The sequence below is a fragment of the Pituophis catenifer genome, unplaced genomic scaffold, assembly GCF_029215685.1.
Source record: "Pituophis catenifer annectens isolate HBS135680 unplaced genomic scaffold, rPitCat1.0.hap2 SCAF_1, whole genome shotgun sequence".
NCBI lineage: Eukaryota > Metazoa > Chordata > Lepidosauria > Squamata > Colubridae > Pituophis > Pituophis catenifer.
In genome coordinates, this window is record NW_027256881.1 from 201,466,240 (window position 1) to 201,480,001 (window position 13,762).

General features: G+C 35.2%; 1 protein-coding gene across 2 annotated transcripts in view; it reads left to right on the top strand.

Annotated features, from left to right (window-relative positions):
• The window catches only part of FIGN (fidgetin, microtubule severing factor), a 127,894-nt gene that overhangs the window by 111,563 nt on the left and 2,569 nt on the right, over positions 1-13,762 (top strand). The gene's annotated exons all lie outside the window — the stretch shown is intronic.

Here is a 13,762-nt window from a genome sequence, read left to right on the forward strand (position 1 = left end):
CAGGTCTGTGCCCCTTAAAAAAACATGTTAACATGCGTCATCCATGCTATTCCTTTCTTGAAGTAAGCCTCCAGTTTTACTGTAAAATGTATGTTGTTTCTGTTGAAACTGGGGCAATATATGAACAGTGATGTTAGGGAAGTAGTACTAGTTTAAATATTTGTGCTCAAGTATATATATATATTTAATATGCCAATATAATGGATGAGTTTGGGTTTCATGGTAAATAATAGATTATGAAGGCAATGGTGTGTGATGTCTGAATGTATGGAATACATTCATTTGCATATACCCTTAGAAGTTTCAGAAAGTTTCAAAATTGGCTATCTTCCTCCAGGCTTTTTCAGTTTCTTTTAACAGTTTACTGGCTTATAATTGTTTGCCTTATTTGTTTTATGGGTAGAAAAAAAAATGTACATGAACTGTGATAGAAGTTTCAAATTCCTTCCTCAAACTATTTTATTTCAAAACCTTTCATTGGAAGAACAGGCAAGGAAACATGTTGATGGACTGCATAGTTGAAAGATTTCAGCAAAGGGAATGCTAATTTTACCCCGATGTTCTAGTGTGTCAATTTGTTTACTCATCTCTTGTCACAACGAGGAGACAATATATTGTAGGAAGAAAAGAAGGCTGGATCTGTAAACAACCAATTCAAGATTCCCCTTGCCCTTTTAATTTAACAAAAATTAGTGCTATATCAGATTAATTTAGGCAACATTGTCTTTGGGAGTGCTATGTGATTAACTGTACTTATTACTCTGACAATTATGTTTCATAATCCATGCATTTTTATACAATACTGCAAAAATATATTTCCATTCACAAGGTGTGTGTGTGAGTATGAACTCTGAAGAGATGTGTTTTGTACAATATGTAGGATAGTGGGAAAGAGACAGTAGCCAGGGAATAAACTATGTATATGTGTATTTAGTCTATTAAAACCATTATACTCTTAATCCTATACTACATCAGTAGCATGCCAAAGCAGTTTATCTTCATACATCACCTTGTATATAAGAAACCACCCTAAACCCAGAAAACCTCATTTCATATGTAGTTTTCTTTCCCCCCACAGCTCTCGGATCAAAGTTATTTTCTTCAGGCTGAACTAAATTATACGCAGGTCCTAGGAGTGAAGGACATTGAATTAATGCACCATGTCACCCAGACATGGCTATAGAATATTTTTCTCCAAACCTGAAATGCAACAGCTTTGTACAATTGCATTAAAAATTAATATATGAATTACCAAATTATATCAAAATGTGTAAATAACCCAAACATTTTTGCAAAGCCCTTTTCCATTTTGTAGCAACCTTAAAAAAAAAAAATCCCCTCTCTGGAAGTATTAGATTATGAACTGTATGTACTCTCCTTTTGTTTAGAAGTAATGACATACTTTAATTCAAATGGAGTAGCTGCATAGCCTGATGGGCTAGGTAGAAACATTAGAGGTGGAAAAGTGAAAGGAAAACATATAGGTTTTATTACGGATGTGTGTGGCATATTGGCCTCTAAATCTGCGCAGTGATACGTAAGTGTTACTCAGTGATTGACTACCATTTATTTTAAACTTTCCAGATTGTTCTTTGCCTTCGTGTACTTCAAGAGAACACACCAGTACAGAGAAACCTCTGGAATTAACCCTACTGATCAAATATACATTTTTTTTGTGTGTTCCTGCGTGTTGAATCTTCAGGATTAAAAGCAGGCAATTGGTATTCATCTGCTTGTTGCAGTGTTTTAAATTTTTTGAAAAAAAAAGGGGGGGGCATTCTTGAAGCAGCACAGTGCGGAAAAAAATGAAAACGTTGCTGATTAACCTAGTGTTAATAGTTCCTAGGACTTCAGAAAAAAATAACAATATTGCCTTATTCAGCAGTCTGATACCAGCAGATCTGCTTGCCGGTAAAAGCCCAAGAAGTTTCTGGGTTTTTTTTCTCTCCTCATTAAATAGAAGGCTTTGGTGGGATGGTAATAAAAGAGAGTAACTTGGCCTCCTAAGAAATAGATGACTAGAGGATAGTAATGAGATCACCATATAGAAACTTCCTGCACTCATGAAGGGTGTTCACACATGCATCAGTCCCTAGCAAGTACTAAAATTGATGCTACTTGAAGCTGAACAGATTGTTGATACATCTCAATAAGGGCTACTTTTCTTATAGACAAAAAGCAGAAGGAAGGGCAGAGACTTTAATCTTTGTATGGGTAGGACAAATATTTTTGGAAAGCTGCAGATTTTTCTACAAAAGAGGCTGGATAGCTCTGCAGACTAAGCACTGTAATTTAACACCAGCTGTCTGCAATTAAAGTAAGTTCGAATCTTGCCAGGCTCAAGGTTGACTCAGCCTTCCATCCTTTCTTAGGTAGGTAAATTGAGGACCCAGTTTGTGGGGGCAATAAGCTGACTTTGTATAAAATATACAAAAGTATGAAGGCTATTTCTTAACGCACTGTAAGCCGCCCTGAGTCTCCGGAGAAGGATGGCATATAAATCAAATTTTAAAAAAAAAACAAAAAACACAAATCTGTAAACACAAGAGTTATGCAAAGTTTTTTTTTTTAAAAAAAAAGTTAATGAAAAACCACAGAATGATTGGCATTCTGTAGCTGCTCTGTTGTTCTGTTCAGTATTCACGATTTGTTAAATAAAATTAGAAAGTAGATTGATATATATATATATATATATATATATATATATTTTCCTTATGGACCAATATGACTTCTGCTTTTTTTGTTTGTTTTTGCTTAAATATTGTTCTTTTGCTTCTAGACAAGTGAAAATGCTCAAGCATTTTTATCTTTGAACATAATTCTGCAAAGGCAACTAAATATGCAGTGACATTGTCACATATCAGTGGGAAAGCTTTGGAATTCAGTGAGGACCTATATCTGAGCAGACATATACAAAATTGCACTATAAGTGTCTCTGGCACATTACCAAATTTCATCCCTATTTACATAATTGACTAGTAAACACTGACCTTTACCATGGCAGAAGTCAAATGTCATTAATAAGAATTAGTAGTAAAACTCAAGATTAATGAAATAGTTTCTGGAAATGATTGAATTTCAATCTAATTTCCATTTTGGCTGAAAATACCGGCATGTAACAGAACTATCTATGGAATACCATAAATCATTTTTCATATTGTTTCTTATATACTTGGGTTTTATTTAATGAATATTGAAATAATATTGTGTCTGTATGCATATGTTACATATTTTAATTGTCTTTGGCCTCATCCAAATCATGGAGAGGAGGGATTTTTTTTTTTAAAAAACTATTTATTTCCACTTATTGTTGATTATTTCATATACTAAGTATTAAAAGCAATAAGAAGAATTAATACAAATTAATTAGTACAGAAAAAACAGAAAAAGAAAGAACAGAAAAAGCTAAAAATGAAGAAAAAGAAGAAAGTAGAAAAAACAAATAGAAAAAAGTGAAAAGTATGAAGAAGTAGCTTCCAGTATTCTTCATGGCAGTTTTAAGTATAATTATATTTTAACCTCTCCTAATTTACATCATGATTCTCTTCTTTCTACAATCTATCCTGTCTAATCATCAAAACCATAAATCATTTTATGCAAAAAGTCCTCAAGTCACTAATAAATGTAGATATTGCCCTTTCTTTAAACCAGTTTTTCATCTCAGTGAGTTCTATCAATTTTACCAACCATTCCTCCATGGTGGGTAATGTTGAATCATCTTTGTGCATATGATAATTTTGCCACAGTAATCGTATATTGGAATAGTCTTCCATGCTTTTTTTCCCTATCTGTTTATCCATCAATCCGAAAAGGAAAAAATCTGGTTTAAATTGATATTAATCTTTAAAATCCTTAAAATCTGAGTTTTGATATGTTTGATCAAACTTAAGCTCTTCTAAGCCCTGTTGACTTCAGTGCGACACTGCTCAGCATATTTTTAATACACCCCCACACATCCCAAAAGCAGAAGGACAAAAGTGCTTAAATATGGCTGGATTGTAATATTTGATTTTTTTTTTCCACAAGAAATTAAACGTATTAGTAAATAGAGCAGGAAATAGTCCCAATGTTATACAGTATGCAGTAAACACTGAAAACAAACTACTGTATAATTCAGAGTTGAAAACGTCTGGATGGGAACTTGATATTGAGAACTTGAGGTACCACTACAGAGAATTCTAATTGAGTTGTCCTTTTGTAATCAATTTCAATCAAAAAAGTTGATTTCATTAAATGATTTTGTCCTTATAATAATCAAAAACAGCACAATTGATGTGTTTTCTAATTAGTTGCCTTGTTCCTTAGTTGATATGTTAAACATTCACTTTGATATTAATTTTTGCTAGTTTGAGAGTTCAGCAGTTCTTGCTAAATAAGTTAAGACAAAAACACCTTCATAAATGTTAGAAGCTAAAGCATCCAAATGAGGAGAAAATTGCTGGGGAGGGAATGAAGGTAAGAGTAAATTGCTGGGGCTGTAATTGAAAGTCATGAGGTGTGATTTAAAAAGAATAATCGCAAAGTGCAACCATATTAAAGTTAGGTAATTGGAAATCTATAGGTTTAGAAATGATCCTCTAATTAGTTTCCAAAGGTTCAGTATGTTGTTTTGATATATAAGTTACACTATTTAGGAATGGAGAACGTAAGGTTGTAATATTTCCTCAATATCCATGATGCAAAGATCCTCTCCACAATCAAGGACCTGTAAGAAAATGGAAAGACAAATCTGTCAAAGACGATCCAGTAGCTTGCGCAGCTGTTCGGACTTTTAAACAACTACTTTGTCTACTTTTGCATCCTCCTTTCATTTTGAGTTGCATTAGCAGAATAGTTGCATCATCATCATCACCATCATTATTGGTCTTGTTGTTATTAACCATTTAAACATAACATATTTTACATTATTCTTCCTGTCTGCTGACATTTCACATTCATTTTAAGCTGTTATTATTGACCACTCATAGGTGCTGGCCAAAGACCAACTTAAAAGCATAGCTGACTTGTTGTTTCTTTTAGGCCAATGGTCGCAAGGATATTTGAAAGTAGAAAAATGGCCTTTAGGGTACCATTTGTTCATGTACTCACAAGCCATTGTAATACTCATGGCCATCCTTATTAGAAGGCATTTCTGTCTGTTAGGCCCATCCTTATTGCCTGGGGATGCTTTCTGTCTTTCCAGCTACCTTTTCCTGAGTTTGTAGGAATTGTTTTAAATAAAGTACTATTCTGTGTCTAATCAAAATACTTCTTACCTTAGAATTATATTGAGATACATTCATGTACATAAAAATAATGCTAGTTTGGTCCTTGAGCATCTTCAGCTCAAGGACGCCAAACAGTTAAGAGCGCTTAAATTATTTTAAAAAGTCTACTTTAAAAATCAGAAGTAAAAGGCAGTCTGATATGTGCCAAAAGAGGCGTTTATGGGTCCCAGTAATGCTCAAAAGCCCTTTGTTATCTGCTGTGCTATTCTAACAGGCAGTATGAGTGTTAACTCTAGCCTTTTGAAATAATAAAATCTAATCCTTCCTTATTCCTAAAACGAAGCTTACAAATTACGGGAACGTGTATTTTCAGTTTCTCAGATACATCTATATAGCTATAAAATGTATATTCATACATGAATATATTTGTGCAGAAATGGCTTATGTAAGTCTGTCTTTTTAAAATTGCAAAACTGCAAATCAAAATGGTCTCTATTAAGGATCTGATTCTTAAAGATATTGAGCATCTTCAGCTCAATGAAGCCAAACACTTGAGAGCACTTGACATCTTTGAGCACTGGGATCTCATCTGAGTTGATGGATGTTTCGCCTCTGATGTGGTATCAGGTGTCTGTATTCAATCACTTCAAACTAATTATTATAGTCCATGTTCTAAATGTTTAGTCCTGGATGGCTCCTAGCACTTGAAAAAATGGGAGAATAGAACTGCCTAGTAGAACAAAGGCTATGCTGTTGCAATAATCAATGTACTATTCTGTTTTTAGTAAATATGAATTTAAGATTGAGGCCAAGATTGACTTGAGATATTTTTGAAAGGCTCGGGATTCAGAGTTGGTTGTTCCAGTTTCATATGGATCTTGGGTTTTTTTTATACTTTTGTACTTTTTCTTATCTTACATTTCTTTTTCCTTTTAATTTATGGTAGAAGAGGGGAATGTATAAAATCCATATTTCATGTGGATTTAATACAAATTAAAATGAATGCGAATTAACTAATTCCAGCTGTACATGTAGTTGATTTTTTTGTACATGTAGTTGATTTTTTTTTTTGTACATGTAGTTTATATACACAAATCTAACGGTTTGTGCTGCTGTCTTTTACCTCTCTATATCGAGTGGCTTGATAGACTTCATGGAAAAAAGATATACGGTAGTATTGTGGTCACCGCCCTGAGTCCTTCGGGAGTAGGGCGGTATAGAAATCTAATAAATAAATAAATAAATAAATTTGTGGGAGTGAAGGTCCCTATTGCATCAAGTGTCTTTGGGCCAGTATGTCCTTGCTGAGTGATTGCTTCTATTTCTCTGCTTCTTTTCTATTTTAAAAATGGGAAAAAAATATCCAAGTAAATAAAGTACGGAGGTAACTTTTGCAAAAAAGAAAAGGAAAGAAAAGGGGAAAAAAGGTATTTTTTACATCTCAAAAAGGAAGAAGAAGACACAAACTACCTACAAAAGATGTTGGTTTTGCACACAACGGATAAGTGACTAGATGTGAAATTTCCAATTACTGATTTTTGTTTAAGGGCATTACTGGAAATGAGCACTTGTGCATATGGTGGGGAGCAAGGGACAAGGCCAGTGGCTTTGGCAAGGAATATGCACAGGCAAAGCTGCCATCAGTCTGCTTCTAATGGATAATCGGATGCATGTCTCACTTACAGCTTTAGCTCTTTGCCCTTTAATTCAGTAGACCAGCCCTATTTAGCACAGCACTTATTTACAGCCTAAAATGAACAGAACATAATGTTGAATTCTTTGACGGTACAATGGCAAGGACATAAAATTAACACAGATGGGGAGACAATTGTTTCTTTTTGCCTTGATTCATACCGAACTAATGTTCGAGAGAAGAAGGGGAAAAAAGCAGTACGCCTTCAGCATGAAAGGGTTCAAGATTTTTCAACTCTTTTCTGGGCTTTTGTACGCTTCCTCCATTTTCTTCTTTCTACAGGAAAGACAAGTCTTTTTGTTTTGTTTTCTTTTGCTACTGGAGTAGCCAATCTTAATATATTTGGCTTAATTGTTAATCTGAAAAGCAATTAATCCCTTTGATCGCACAAGTTGGAATAAAAACACCGAGAAATAGCATAGGTGGTTATAGAAGGAACTCAATGGTTATACTAATTTTTACTATACCATTTAAAACAAAAGAAAACAAAAAATATCTTGAATTCTCTCTATCTCTCTGATTAAGAGGACTGATATCCAAATGACTTTGCTCTTTAGACATTCATTAAATTTTGAACAGTTTGGATTATTTTTGTGCTAGATACTGTCCATCTACATTTGCCAAATAGAGGCCCATGTGTGCTGTAATTCTTTAGCCTTGACAAGTTTAGAGGTAATTTAAAGCAGGGGACAGGGCACATTTCTGAAGTTTCTGTCATATCTCTGCATAAGGTATTTGTGCAAATTCCATAAAATATTCTGAAATGACATATTTTTTTTCCTTTTGAATTATAGATAATGAAATGGCAAAAAAACCTAGAAGGAAAAAAAAAGCCTGATTTGAAGCAATTCTGATTATTTTAATTTGCACAACAAAAATATAAAAATGGACCCTAATTTATACAAGAAAGCTTTTTCTAGAACATTTACATATGCTAATGATATCATCTGTAAAGGAATTTGGGGTTTTCTGTGTTCAAAACTGAACTCTTGCATATCTTCATTCTTGAAGAGGATATTTCCTGGTTTTATGTCTTTAGTATCATTTTTTTGTTTTTATCTTTTATCACAAATAGAGATATACTAATAAAACTACCCGTCAGGTGTCAACTATTAATTTACTGATATAAACTTAGCCATACTGATCTCTGTTTCAGTACAAATTGCTTGAGAGCAGAGCACAGTTATTATTACCACTTATTTTATAATAATTATGCAGCTTGCCAACTTTTTTCAGACCATGACAGCTTTATCCCACAATATTCCTTCTTTTTAATCTTTGATCTGCCAGCCTTGGTGCAGCTGCGGATGCTGGAATAAAACCATTTAAAACAGAGAATGATTTTGTAATTAAACATTAACTTTCAAATATAGCTAATTAGTGCAACTGGTAGAGGAAAAGTTTACACTTTAGTTTAGGAGAACAGGCCCTTTCCCTTAAATTCATATTATAACTTCTGAAGTGCTGCCTTTTACAACCTTTGTTAAATGCACTGGTACTTAGTGTGCGTCAATAAATAAACTTTCAATTATTGTGCGTAGAGCAGATCCACAGCTTGGATAGCAATCTGAAACCAATGGGCTATCTAGTAATTATGCCAAATAAATAGTTTTGATGCATGTGAACATTTATTCCAGAGGATGAATACAAGGAAAACCTGACTTGTTTTTCAAGGATCAGTTTTAAGAAACTAGATACTTTATAATACATGTTTTAGCATTATAAATTGTGTGTTTATATGTGAGTGTATGTGTGTGAGCCAGAGAAAGCTAGTCTATTTTACACCAAATTAGCCATTAAATTAATATTTGCATGCCACTTTTCCCCCACTCATTTATACCCTCTAATCTTCGTTCATTTCATATTTTCCTGTGTGTAAAAGAATATCAGGTACAATCAAGCTCCATTAACATGACTAAAATTGTTGCCACAGACTGCTATGGAGTGTGGGTAATGCCAGTAAGTGCTTCTAATTCTTAACCTATTAAAATATTCAAAAAAGCCTATTGAATTACCCTACTCTTTATGCAGGGAATACAGCGGTAGAAGATGAGGAGTTTAGCATGTCGTTCACACAGCCTAAGACAGAAGAAGAGAGAGTATCTTCTGCCCTATATATTCCTATATATAACAGGAAACTGAGTGATCAGAGACTGCAGGCTGAAGTCAATAGTACCATTTATATGGTGATGGAAAGAGCACAACAGGCTGGGTCTTGTCAATTGTGCAAGAATACAAGATAGCTATAGACATGGATACAGCATACATCTGCAAACACTTACGTACAAACACCCAGCTTATGTATGCTCAGAGTTTTTCCTGTTAGAAGACATTTCAGAGATTCCCAGGTTTTTTGCCTTGAAACTTTGAAAGTATATTACAAGTGTCACTACAAATGGCTGCTATGGGCCTTGCCTATGCACAGAACAGGCTTTAGGGGGAATATGGCTACTGACAAAGCATCAGCATATCAGAGTGTTGGCTACCCTCCCCTTCTTTACTTAACGTGGTCTTGTTTTGGGTAGGCAGTCACAAAGCACAACTTCAGCCACCCATCAGATGTATAAAGTGCATCCGAAGAGGCATTCTTCAAAATAAAGTATTTTTAAATAATGTTTTAATGTAAAAAAGAAAAGATCAGGTGGGGAACAGGTGGCAGATAAGTACCAGGATAAATGTCCACAAACTCAGGGTCACTCCTTACAGATGCTACATTAACTCACACTTGTTATCTAGGGACTGAGCTGTGAATTCAGATTTTACCTGAAATACAGTATATAGGAATAACTATGTTGTACATTACTCCAAGATGATGAATGTGGAACAGTGCTAAATAACTGATAATATGTAATATTTTTATGTCTGTCTCCATAATTTTCCTCTGCATTCAGATCTTGACTACATTGTAAGAACTCATTAAATGTTGCAGGACTGCAGTCATTGTACTGCAGTATATTTATTAGCTCCTATATGGCTTTTTTTTAATGAGCTGCAGAATAACAAAAAGTTTGACGAAAAAGCATTTGTCTTCTTTCACATTTCCTGAATATTTGCAGATCTTTACCCCTGAATGTAACCAGAGCTTTCTGTAGGCCCAACTGATAGAAAACCTGACTAAACAAAGAGCACCAAAGCTTGCTGATTGTTTCACTTATTACACGAATAAATCAATTTGCAGTATACTGGTGTAAAAAAGTAATAATTCTCCAAATTCAAGGAATTTATAAATCTGTATAATTTCCACAAAATGAGTTTTTTTTTTAAATGCCCCTCAATCCGGAAAAAGTTACAAAAACAATTCTACAGTTGTGAGGCTCCACCAATTCAAAGATGGAGAAGATAGCAAAGAACTTTCTCAAAAGTTGCTGTTCTGTCAAAATCACTCCAACTGCATGGGATTAAAATAATCTAGAATAATAGTGTTCTGCATCACTTTTGCTTTAGCTTAAATCTATGTTCAAGACTCAACCACCAAAAAATGCTGGGTAAAAATGGGTTTCAAGGAAAGTTAAAAAGGCACAAGATGTAGGATATGACCACACTGAACCCAAGGGAGAGGGGTCAAATGCGTCATAAGTCAGGAGTCCCTTTGTGCCCACAAGAGATCTTAAGTCCAGCCCACCTTGAATTCCTTAGATTAATGTCAAGCGCCCAGGAAATCAGGAGATTCAGGCAGTTCAAATGAGTATAAATATTTATTGCAATCTTAAGTTGTCTACAAGAATCTGGCCAAGTGACCATTAAGGGAAATGCATGAGAGTTAAGAATAGAAAGGAATTCAAGGTGGGCTGGACTTAGAACTCTTGCGGGCGTGAAGGGACTCTTAATTTATGACCTGTATGACCCCTCCCTCAGGCTCAACTTAGTCATCTCCTACAGAAACTATTGTTCATTAAAATATTATTGTTCATCTCAAGTTTGCCCCAAAGCTCCTGGATCAACATATATAAACTGATGAAGCAGGAGTGGAACTTTGTGGGCTAGATAGGCATCATTGTGTTTCATGGAAAGCAGTCAAAATGTCATGCCAGCTTTCAAGTAGTTCCATAGTTTGGACACACACTGCTGATTTCGGGCCTGGATGATGTACAACATGAAAGAACCATGAAATCTACTTTCTATCGGGGAATTCTATAGGAAAGTATCAAGTCACTGCGCCACCACAACCATTGTGGTGTCACGGTGGTTAGAATGTAGTAGTGCAGGCTAATTCTGCTGGATGTTGGAATGGTCAGATGCAAATCCCTGTGAGAGAACCTGAAACAATCAGTTTCTGCTGGAAAACCCTCAAGTGTTACTAAGTTGGACATGGATCAGTGAAGCAAAACTCTTACACAAGATGTGAGAGACTAATAACAGATAGGATTCCCTGTTTATATAATCAGAGTAATGTAAAAAAAAAAAAAGGCATAGCATATTAGTTGAATCAAAGTAGGGAATTACTGTACTTTTTCAAACTGGCACATTCGCAAAGTCATATGTAGGATGACTTTGTTTCTGAAATAAATGGAAAAAGTACCAAACTTTGGCCACTTAGATTCCTTTTATAAAATACTAGGACCTATATGAAAATTAAAAATGAGGAAAATACTTTTTCAGGGAAACTATACATGCCAGTGGTTTGCAGAGCAAGGTTGAATAAATCCCTTTCCAAATGTTGTATATGATGCTTATTTTTATCGATGAAGAAAAGCTTTAATCTATTCTAGAAGCTTGAATTTCCTGCCTTTTATAATTTCTGAAAGCTTAAAATTCCAAAGATGTAAGCAATAAAGGAAATATTTTTGTTAAAAAGAAGTATGAGGTTAATGCATTCGTGTCTCTTTCATTTTTCCCCCCTATTTAATAAATACCCTGCTTCTGATTTTTTTTCTTGCTGTTTCCAAAGTAATGTGAAATATTGTGAAGAAACTGCCGACAATTTCTTAATGAAATTTGATGCTTCTATAAATTATGTTTAATTAAAATTGTGAAAGTATAGCTTTCACAAACCCGATAAACATATTGCTTGAGTCCCATCTTTTTTGACTAAACTGAGGATTCAAGCTTCATAATCTCATACAGTGTAAAACTTTTCGTATTGGGCTTAAGTTATGTTTTAAATCCTTGGACTAAGTGAGAAGGGATACGTGAATCTTGTCAACAGCCTCCAGTTTAAATAATCCAAATTCATATCAGCGCTATTGCAATAAAATATATTTACAAATTAATCCCGTTGCTCTATTAATTATTTGTGTAATTACTGCAATTCTTCCCACCTTGTTTTCAGTTTTTCTTAATCATTAAGCCGGAAGCCTGACAGCAGTGCCAGCCCTGGCATGATTCTTTTTGACTAAAACCTTGTAAATTAACACAATTAGCACAGCATCATGCTGCTAATTAACTTCCTGTGTCTGGTACAGCGGATGTGCAAACAAGGAATAGGGATTCAGCAGGGAATAAACATGCCACTCTGTTGCCAAACTGTATGTTGTGTTCGATCTAGCTCAGCAGGGCTAAGACAGTCATGCCAAGATGCTGGAGTCAGGCAAAGAAGAGCTAAAGGAAGAAGAAGAAGAAGTGCAAAATAGGAAGAGTATTAGGCTGTTAAACGAAAGATAGTAATTTATCAGAGAAACTCTGCCATCCATGTGTGATGTATATCAAGCCTTTTTATCTGAGCATCTGCTCCAAATATTATCAGATAGAGGAAGGAAGGAAGGAAAGGAAGAAGAGAAAGAAAGAAAGAAAGAAAGAAAGAAAGAAAGAAAGAAAGAAAGAAAGAAAGAAAGAAAGAAAGAAAGAAAGAAAGAAAGAAAGAAAAAGAAGGAAGGAAGGAAGGAAGGAAGGAAGGAAGGAAGGAAAGAGAAAGGAAGGAAGGAAGAAAAAGGAAGGAAAGAAGGAAGGTTGTTTTAGTGCTGCCTATTAGGCTGAACAAGTCTATAGATGGTAAAGATAAGATAAACTTTATTGCCACCTTTTTCTGTGAAATGACACATTAAAAAATGAAATTCCGATGCCTGCTTTCAAAAGAATATATATGCCCATACAGGATATAAAGGATTTTAAAATATTTTTTTTCTGATGAACTCTGCCTGCCTTGTCTGATAAAGGACCAAACTTTGTCCGATTGCCGCCACTCTCCCACCCCCAAACTTTTAGTAACTGACTTACATTTATTTCCCTTTTCTCCTGCCCCTCCCCCCATTCCCTATCGGTTTGGAGGGAATTGGAAGAGAATGGGAGGAGAAAGAAGATAGAGAAGTGTTGCTGGGCTTTGCTCTTTCCACCCCACCCGCCCACCTTTGCCTGTTTCCTTCCAGAGCCTCAACGACAGGACTCTGACGCACAGAGCAGCCCGTTGTAATTCATACCGAGTTGTAGGCTTTGTGTGATGAAAGCAATGGAGCGCTGCCTGGGAGATTGCTTTGCTGCACTCCACGAAGCAGATTTGAAACTGTCGTGGACCACTTTAGATGAGAGTTGGATTATGGAGTGACCTGCTATGTCTGTGTCATATTGTTCTGCACAGGGTGCATTATACTGTGCTAACTAGGTGTTCAGTACCAAATAAGAAAGGTATCCTAGATGTGATTTGTCAGCTGTAGCTTATGGAAGGTTGTTTTTTCCCCCCTCTTCCATTAAAATTTAAAAGTGCAATAAGGAAAGATGGTACGCTTTAGATAGCGAAGAACAGATTATCTAATAGCAGGTCCATGCTTGCGATAGGAAGAAGGTCCACGTGCGACCATTTAAAACAAATCCAGCTGGATAAAATAATTTCTTTGACTCTCTCTCTCTCCCCCTTCCAAGTTAGCCAAACATTAGAAGGGTGACTGTATCCTTTTTTCCCTTCTTCTTCTTCTTCTTCTTCTTCTTCAAG